The 7230-nt window shown below is 55.4% G+C and overlaps 1 pseudogene across 1 annotated transcript; it reads right to left on the minus strand.

The window, feature by feature from the left end:
• Positions 1-5947, minus strand: LOC311523458 (zona pellucida sperm-binding protein 4-like; annotated as a pseudogene). Its single transcript, XR_014714703.1, has 12 exons — positions 5755-5947; positions 5310-5431; positions 5126-5228; positions 4362-4517; positions 3719-3906; positions 3408-3505; positions 2884-3014; positions 2285-2474; positions 2048-2195; positions 1588-1666; positions 1004-1117; positions 1-140 (listed from the first exon to the last, which is right to left on the minus strand). The product of XR_014714703.1 is annotated as a zona pellucida sperm-binding protein 4-like (transcript).
• Positions 5948-7230: the final 1283 nt, after the last annotated feature.

Raw genomic sequence — 7230 nt, forward strand, 5'->3', positions numbered from 1 at the left:
TTATTGTATCACATGGATCTCACAGGCTGTGTTTCTCCATCTGCCCTGCATGATGGCCATGAGCATCACACACAGTGCCCCCATCAGCATCACCCCAGCTAAGGTCAAGATCCAGGCTGCTCCAGTGTTCCTTGAAGATCCTATTCAAAGAAAGGCAGTTCAGTCTGGAGCAAGCATGCCTTTAGAGTCCTGATCAGACCCCCATCCTGCTCCACTATTTGGTCCAACCACTATTTCCTCCTCCAGCTTTCCTAGTCATAGGCTCAGCCTATTATACAGTAGTTACCAGCACTATGCTGTACCTAGACCAGTTCTCTCATAAATCCAGAGTCCTTCCCATCTTGAGGGCAGAATGGGCTATTGTCTTAGCCCCTTGCCAACAGGCCATGTTTGCTGCAGATTGGATGGGTTAGTGCAGCCAGTGGTTCCTTCAGTAGGAGAGTCAGTAGCAGCTCTGTATGCCTCTGCAGTCCTGTCTCTCTAGGCTATGCTGTCATGGGCCCCAGCCTTCTCTGGTGACAATGTGATGCCAGTGTGCTCAGAACACAGGGTTGGGAGTTCCCTGCAGGCTTTAAGCAGGATGCCTCTAGAAGTTATTCAGGTTAGGGCAGTCAGAGGGATGCATGCCCAGCAATGAGTTGAGGCTGCCTTCCCTCCAAGTCCATTTGGACACAGTGGGATGAGGATCAGCAGTTAAATAGGACTACCCCATGCCATTGGGCTGTAAACCCAGGTAAGCCAGTCAGGTTGGAGATGTAGTCAAGGAGACAGGAGTGAATTCTCTGGTCATCCTTACAACTGGCCATGGGCAGGTCAATGACTGAATTAGCCTCACTGGCTTGGTGCCCTACCACTGTAGGGTCACCCCAGGGTGGCCTTGACTGAATGGTCTTTGAACAAGAGGTCCCTGCCATAGTGAGCTCCCCCACAGTGGAGAAGTTAGTTTCAGGCAACAGGTTAGGCTTTAAGGCTTCTACAAAGAAGGATACTAGGCCAGACTCACCAAGTTCAGGAGACACTTCCCTCTTCAGCTTGGCCTGGAGGAGGAACACAGGCCCCTGGCTGGTGATGTGGGAGAGCCCATCTTGAAGGTGCTGCTCAGAGCTCCTCCTGCCCCCTACAACAGACAACAGCTATTTAGCTGCAGAGCAGACAAGTCTGGAAGTCCTGTTAACCAACAAGCATCTATGCTTCCATCACCCCATGTCTGAGGGAAGCCAGTCAGTGGGGCATCTGCTGCAGCAAAGCATCAGCCCAGCTCCCTGCAGCATCTGGCGCTGCCCTGACATGGCACTAGAGAAAGATAGCTGCATTGTCAGCCACACCCACTGGAGCAGGAGGGGAAGTGAGCTCCCTTTCCAAATGGAGTGGAGAACTCCTCATTGGTTTGTTCAGAGAGGTGACCTTGCTGTGCAAGCAGCAGTAGGGTGAGTTGGAAACTACTCCCTTTTGATGAGCAGGAAGCCCAGCTGTCACCAGGCCTGATGGGTTTGTGCTCATGGCTGATCAGATACATCCATGACTCCTGGCAGCCACCCCACCTGCTCCCTCTTCACACAGCCCAAGCAAGGATGGGAAGAAACTCACGGGCTCCAGCAGGGCAGGAGTGGGTGCAGGGCTCCAGCCTGGAGGAGCGACACACTGAGGCGCTGCAATGCAGGTACACCTAGGAGCGGGGAGAGAGATGGCTCAGGTTGGACAGGCCCTTCTTGACATGTCCCTGCCTTTGCTTACAGGGGAGTGAAGCTACACTCCATCTTATAGGGTCCTGAACCTGTGGGGTGGGTGGCCTGTTAGTGTAGGAGCACTGGAGAGGCTGGGCAGTTAGGACCATCATGGAGATGAAGAATCTTAACCAGCCTAAGGTTTGCCCTACACTTTGTCTCATGATGTTCTTGTCTCATTAGGGAATGAGATGAGCAACATGGAAGGGGGAAAGACTTGTGGAGCAGGACCACATGACAGACATGGTGCAAACATGCCAAATGCTAGAGAGTATTGATCACAAAGACTGATTGGCCCTACTGGAATAGAAGGGAGGTCATACCGGCCCTGTGAGCACCCGCTGGGAGGCAGATTCCATGAAGGTGAAGGTTCTGATGATGAAGCGCTGGTGGTGAGATGGGAACTGCAGCCCTGAGGTGGCTCCCACAGGCACCAGCTGGGTGTGGTAGTTGTCTCCTGTGTATGGGCACCTGGGAATGAGGGGAGCAGTTGTCAGAAGGTGCCCTGCACTCCCCAGGCAAAAATAGAGACCCCTTACCCTGGACCCCCAGTCACTCACCCATCCACCAGGATAGGCCACTGCGGCTGCTGCTGGGGGTTGGTGCTGGGGGTGGCCCAGCACTGGTGCAGGACCAGAACCAGATCTGGGTCAGTTCTCTGCAAGATCCGGACCTCCACGTAGATGGGATCCCGCAGAACCTTCACCACAGGGTAATCTCGGTCTGCATAGAAGGAGCCATAACTCTGCTCTGGAACAGATAAGCACAGAGGGGTCCCTGCAGGTCAGCATGAGATGCAGGTAGAGAAGCTTAGCGCATCATATGGGGCCAATACCCACAAGCTGTTCAGGGGGTCCTGGACTCCCAGTTCAGGGGGCAGTGTTCCCACTGTGCTAGATCTAGCCCACAATGCGGGAGCAGGGCTGCCTTTCTGAACACTGAGGACAGATACAGCTCACTTCTGGCTGAGAGAGAGGTTAGTGTAAATCTAAACACATCACTGATCAGCCTGAACAGGCCAGAGCCTTGTCCCATGTCTCCACTGCCAGGCTAGAATCTCATGTCCCGAACCCTCCCATCCCACACAGTATTTAGCTCCCCTCCAACTGAGGCCCAAATCCTTCCAAGAAATCTGCATGAGCCCTCAGAGCTCTCCTACCTGTGGCAATGCGCAGCTCCAGCACCAGGGGGCCAGGCTGGGACACACCAGGGGGCGGGGGCAGGGTGAAGACCTGGACACTCAGGGGGAGGAAGTTTCCACTGATGGAGTAGCTGCAGCGGACATGTAACCTAGTAGAAAGTCAACAAGCCTGAGTGGGGCTTGGCCAGACATGCACTGCAGAGATTCAGTTGAGGGGCAGAAGTGGGAATCAGACAGAGCCTGTGAATTCCAGCTGCCCAGAAGCCCGAGACCATAAGTAAAGAGGGACACCCCAGTATTGCCCTTCTATTGACTTGCTGTGTTTTAATCATCTGTTAGACTTCATGATGAGACAGAACCCAGGGTTCTGGGGAGAGTCACTGTGCAGCACCTGGCACCTGCCATGTAACAGCTGGTTGGAGGAACAGCTGGCCCTGAACCACTCCCATGCTATTGCCATGAGCTGAGCAGAGCTCACATGACAGAGGCAGTTCTGCAGATGTACAGCAGAAGATGGCATGGGTACCAGCCCCAGGAATTACCTGAAAGTGCTGTCCCGGGTGATGGAGCCCAGACTCCAGGTTCTCACATCCCTGGATGCCACCAGCTCATTCTCATACACACCCTGGTCTCCAGCCATCTGGAAGGAGAGATCAGTCACTGACCCCCAGCTTTGACTCTTGCAGGGCCAGGCTTCAGATGAGGGGAAGCCAGAGATTTGCCCCAGAGGAGCCACTGTTTGTCGCTGCATCAACCTCAGAAAGGGACTTGCCAGTGCACCTTGTTCTGACCTAACCCCCCTTCTATTCCAGCTGAGTGACCCCATCCTGGCCTCCCCCAGCTCAACTCTTACCTGGAAAGTGGTGCCACAGGCGGAGAGTGGGAACCGGAACAGGACAAAGGCGTTGTTCTGCCCCACAGGGACACAGCCAGCACCGTGCCCATTGGCCAGATGCACCGAGTCCAGGATCAGGGGGGGCAGAGTCACAGCCCGAGAGACCACGAGGAAGAAGTGGCCATCTGGAGTGCACTGCGCTGTCACTGGAAGGGAGCCGGGGACAAGTCAGGGCCACCTTCCTACCTGGGTTAGCCAGTCTCAGGACACTAGAGCCGAAGCCAGCAGCTTGTCCCGGAGCTGGATAAGAACCCACCATGTTCTACTGCTCCCCTCCAGGGCACAGGCTGGCACTGCAAGGGACCCTGGCACATATAGCTCATGGTGGAGCTGTAATGGCCACGAGGCATGTGCTGTGGATTCCAGAGCAAGGGGCTGGGACTGTTATTGGTCACAGCTGAAGCACTCAGCCTGAGGCTGGATGGAAAGCGTTGCACGTGGCCTTGATATCACACTAACTAGCCCAGCACCCAGCTGTCTCCAGGACTGGGTACGTGGAAACCCCACTCAGCTTTGATGCCAGGTATCTCAGCCACTGCCCCCCCCCCCATGTGGGACCATTACAGTCAGCTCTGGACAATTCATGTGCACAGAAACTCACCTGTGTTGCCATAGTAACAAGGCTTCACCCTATCACTGGGGTTGTAACAACAGCCTTGTTCTTCACAGACTCCCCGGTCGATGGGTGAGGAGCCACAGGGCAGCCTATCCTGGCTCTGGATGGCAGCACAGACATCGGGGCTTGGAGCATCCAGGGCTGGGGTGAGACAGGTGGGAAGCAGTAAGGAACAGAGACTAGGTGGGGCAAGAGACTTGGCTACAGAGCATGCTCCCTCCTGGCCTGGCTAGGGCCTATGAGGCTCCCTCAGGACCCCAGGAGTTCTGCAGGGCAGACATCCTGCCTCCAGCTCACACTCTGCTGCGGGGCTTCAATCTGAAGCCATCCAGCACCAGGGGGACCCTGCTCTGTGCAGTTTCAGCCCAGAGACTCACCATTTAATCCATAACCAGTTTGGGTAATGGGGTAGTGGAGACATGGCCTCTAGGGAAGCCTCCAGCACCTGTCACCATCCCCAGGCTCTGCCTGGAGCCCTTAGGGGCTAATGCAATACAAAGACCATGAACGCCAGGCTCTCCTATGTGAGGAGAGCAGCCAAGCAGCACGGAGTGCTCTCTGCCAGGGGTATTGTCTTGCTCAGCCTGCAAAGAAGGGCTGTCACTGGCCCCACAGTCGCCACCTGACCCCAGGGAGGAGAAGAGGGAGACCAAGGCCTCCCTTTGTGTAACTGGAGGAGAGCAGCCATCTCCACAAGATCGTTCACAGCCACAGGCTGGGGCATTCAGCCTAAGACACTAGGCCCTCACCTGGCAGGCTCCTGGGGCACCTGAGCACCTTCTCCTCATGCAGGGCCCTGCGCTCACCAGCAGCCATCCCCTCAACACCAACCACCATCAGGTAACCGCCATCCTGGGGAGAGAGACCCACAGACATCAGGGCTGGCAGAGGAGCCAGTCCAGAACCCAAGGCAGGTGCCAGAAGGTCACTCACCCATTCAGAGACATAACAGCCAGCATAGGAGGCACCAACTGTCCTGGAGCCATCTGCAGCCTGGGAGACCCAGACCCCACAGCTGGAGTCATTCTGCAGAGCATGCAGCTTCCCAGCCGCATCTACAGAGGAACAAGATCAGCAGCCAGTGCAGGGGAAGAGGGCACAAGAGTATTCCAAGGAGTTACTGCCTCCTTGCAGAGGAGACAGGCTCTTGGCTGGTGGGGACTGCCTAAGAGCCCTGGCCAGGCTCTTAAGCCCCAGCAGCACAAACTCCAGCTCAGGTTAGCCATTGCTCAGGCTCTCCAGGACTCAGCCAGCTGCTGGGCAGGAACAAATAGAGGGATCCCTGGGACAGAGTCAGTCCCTTCCCCTCTCTCTGGAGAGACACACTGGGCTCCCTACAGACACCCAGGGAGGGGCACACAGGGCTGGCCTCACTTACCCCAAGCGGTCAGTGCCAGGGAGTCCACCCCAGCCTGGCCAGGATGCAGCATGAACTGCAGGCTTCTCTGGCCACAGACCAGCTCCCTAGGATCCCCCAGAGCAAAGGAGCAGTACAGCAACCAGAAGCACACCACTCCCCCATAGAGCTCACACCACACCCCAGCCATGCTGCTCTCCTACCAGTGACCCATAAGGCATCTGCACCCAGTCTGCCTCCTTTGTACTCTGCAGGCAGCTGGGATTGGCCAGAGCCCAGGTGGCCATTCCTGCAGGGCCAAGGGAGAAGAGCCCAGCCCCTCCCCTGAGGTCTGGCCATACCCTGCCCTAGGAAGGAGAAACCTTGTGGGTGGGACGGAGCTTTCTAGTCCTTCTCAGGAGGAAGCAGAAGATGGGTCTGTGTTCATGGCATGTTACTGAGGGGAGGTCAGTTTATTCCTTCCCGTTGGAACCCCGGGAGGGTTCAGACCTTCCTTCCTCTCCAAATGCTGGTGCTGGGCCTCGCTCTGCTGAGGGATCAGCTTGGGCCCTTGCCAAGGGCTCTCTGCTGCATAATGGGGGCATCTGCAGCTGCCAGGGCATCTGCCACCAGGCCAGCTCTGGACTCACTCTTTGGGGCTGCCATAGCACCAGACTCCCGCTGGAACAGGGAGGTTCCTCGGGCACAGCCCCAGCTGGCCTCCGCTCAGTTCACACACTGGGCTGGCTTGGGCTGGAGGACGGCCAGGTTCCCTACATCATGCCCCTACAGAGGGAGCAGTGAGAGGGGGAGGGCCTGAGTCTCCATTGCCATAGTTACCAAAGCAGAAGGGAAGTGTTTTACCCCCTCTGCTGTAAATGAGGCACAGGCCAGTGGAGAGTCAGGCCCAGAGAATCCAGTTCTAGTGGGAAGCTAGGTTTGGTTCCTGTTTGGACCGTTGCTTCCCAGCCCAGCAGGGACCCAGGACTACCTGAGTCTATTGCGTCTTGGGGATCCCAAGCTCATCTCTATTTCCTTAACAAATGCAGGGCCTGGACCTGCTATGACAGCTTGGGCTGAGGGAGGGGTGCTTGGGATATGGGATGTGCCTCGAATTCACATAGTCCAAATGTTTAAAAAAATAATCACATGAGACCATATTGCATTGAACTTGGATCATCAGCAGGGTGGGAACCTTTAGAGCCACAGCTTGGTGCACTACATTCTTAAGTTAACAGAGTAACTGGAAGAAGCAGTTGGCTGTTATCCTCAGACCTCTAGGTGGATCTGGTTGCACTGGTATGTACCTTAACTATGTTTTTCCTGGTTTTCAGATTTTTGAGTTTTACTGAACTCATTGTTCTGGAAGGGCATGAGATACCTCCAGGCAACCTTAAGTCTATGTTAATAAAGATTTTTAGTCAGTGAGTTTCCTTATTTTTAAAAAAGAAAGAGAATAGTTTGTTGAAGGAGTTAGTAGTTGTTTAGGCAGTTGTAGTTCTCTCTTAGGGTTGCAGC

The sequence above is a fragment of the Lepidochelys olivacea genome (genome assembly GCF_965140295.1).
Source record: "Lepidochelys olivacea isolate rLepOli2 genome assembly, chromosome: 7".
NCBI classification, from domain to species: domain Eukaryota; kingdom Metazoa; phylum Chordata; order Testudines; family Cheloniidae; genus Lepidochelys; species Lepidochelys olivacea.